Genomic DNA, 2,500 nt, shown 5'->3' with positions numbered 1-2,500 from the left:
AATAGGTCTACCAAAGTAAGAATGTCCAAAGGGAGAAACAGAATGAAAACCACAAATCCCTCCGAGTTCTACAAATACAACGGCATTCATATAGAAACAAACCACAACAGCAGCTTTGAGATAGCCGTGTGCACATGCCAAGCAGCACAGGGCAACGTGGAGAAGACTTAATGATTTTTCATTCTATTAGGCAAACTTCAGAAGCTTTGGAAACATATCCCAGGATATTTATCTGAATTTTATTTTAGATGCAGTTGACTTACAGCTGAAATCTCATAAAATATTTTTATGGAATCATTTTCCTAGATTAAATCATTAGACAAATTAGGCATAATTTTTATTTTGTTTTCATACAAGAGGCACTTAATGAGAAAACTAATCAAACCTCATATTGCTCAATTCACATTTTTAGTAAAAATAAGGGCTCCAATCAATTTTTATTTTAGGTGAATTCCAGCCCTCACTTTGGAGAGTTGGAATCAAACACTTCATTTCAGTATTACTTTGCAGAAAACTCATATAAGTAAGTTGGTCTCAATTAACATTTACTTATCTTTCATTAGTTTCACTGGGGTTTTAAGGTTTGCAAGTTATTTTTCAGTTGCAGATTCATGTAAACAGATATGACAGAAAACCAAAATACAGATATCTGTATGATGAAACATCAAATCCAGATATTAAGAACATAATTAATTTGCTAGAATTCAAAAAGGAAAAAAACACCAGTGGTAGATTTTCCCAATATTTTTCACTATGGCTTTTCTTATACTGTTCCCTTGAATAGTTCATATAGGCTTGGGAGACAGTGGGATTAACTCATTAGCACGCTAGGCTGCTTCAGCAGGGCAATCCTTGTGTTCCCAAGCCATCAATAACAAAGGCAAGAGCATTGTCCAAGGCCATCACTGCGCTGTTAATGGTACAAGCTGCCAAAAAGTCTACCCACCAGCTTGAAGACTGGTTTGCTAACATAGAGCAGGGAAGCGCCATGAGTCCCAGGATTGCTGGGACATCTCCCGCGGCACCGTAAGCAGAAGCGTGGGCTCTGCCCAAGGTGACGGACCTGGCATCTCAGCTGGGCTAATTCCACTTTTTGCTGTGCCATCTCAGTAGGGCTCTGGGCTTTGCAGCCCAGCCAACCCTTGGTTTTTACAGCGTGACTCCCCGTGACGCAGATGTGCCTTTTGTGGTTGTAACATGGAATTCCTTCCAGTCGTTCTCCCTCTTCCGACACCGATTCACCTGCTTTCCTCAACAAGTCACTTTTCCTCTCTCTGAAGTTTTCAGTATTTTGAAAAGAAGGATGGCATGTCCCTTGTGTGGCTGATCTAAGGACTAATTAATATTTGTGCCACATTAAAAAAGTTACAGTCATTTCAAGAATAATTTTCCTTGTTCCAGTTCTTCTGTTGATATCAGAAGAACATCTTAGACTAGTTTAAGCAGCAATTTTGCTGGATTAGATTGTATGTTTGCTGACATGGTGTATTACTGATTAGCACGGCTTAGAATCAAAAAGTTGCATCTCAGGGAAAATGAAAACAAACAAACAGAAAATAACACAAGTTTTCAATAAAAGCAAAATTCTTCTTCAAAAACTTTGCTAAATGCATCCTTTCCACAGCACAAAACTTTGTCTTGGGTATCTTGAGATCTGTATTATAAGAAGTAGGACAAAATTATCAGATGGCAGACTTGGAAGGTAACAAGTTACTCTTTTAAAATCCTGCATTGTCAACCATGGAACTTACTGCCAAAGGATGCTATCAACTGACAAATGTTTATTTTGGTTAAATGGCAGTTAGGTAAATTAGGGTCAGAAAACTCCATCAAGACCTGTTAATTTCAACTGATGCCACTTCTGCATGAGGAAATCCCTGGGCAAACTACTGGAAGTTTAGAGATTATACCAAGGACTTGTCACTACATGTAGATTTTGCACTTAGGTTCTTCCCTAGCTGGGCATCACTGGCCAAAACCTCAGCAGAAACAGACAACAGGATTGCATCAAACTTCAGCCTGACCCTCTGTGATCCTTCTTCTGTCATACTGCAAACTTAAAACAAAAGTGCTAAATCATTTTAAACAGTGAAACAGGGGAGGATGGTCAGTATATGCTAGAAGGACTGGGTAAAGGGAGAGTGGGAAGAGGGAGATGATGCCCATTCACAAGGCAGAACAAGGACTGAATAACTGAAAAATCATATCCTTTATCTAAACAATGCAAAGTCATGAGAAACATTGTCTAAAAGAACAGTTGTTTTTCAGCTTTAGAGTAAAAAAAACTAAAATGTTTTAACAATTAATGTATTTTTAAAAATTTACAAGTTTCAAGCTTAGTAGTTGTGTTTCAGCTGTACATTCATTAATTTCCCTGGCACTGCAAGCAGTGGCAGCCAGCAGCCCTCTTGTTGGGGACTGCTATGAGCAGGTGAGGTGTTCAGCTCTGACTAACCTGTAAGAGAATAATCAAGGTATGGATAGTCAAATATTGGTCTTA

This window comes from Aquila chrysaetos, chromosome 18, assembly GCF_900496995.4.
Source record: "Aquila chrysaetos chrysaetos chromosome 18, bAquChr1.4, whole genome shotgun sequence".
In the NCBI taxonomy this organism is placed as follows: Eukaryota; Metazoa; Chordata; class Aves; order Accipitriformes; family Accipitridae; genus Aquila; species Aquila chrysaetos.
Note: the sequence above shows the minus strand (reverse complement) of the source record.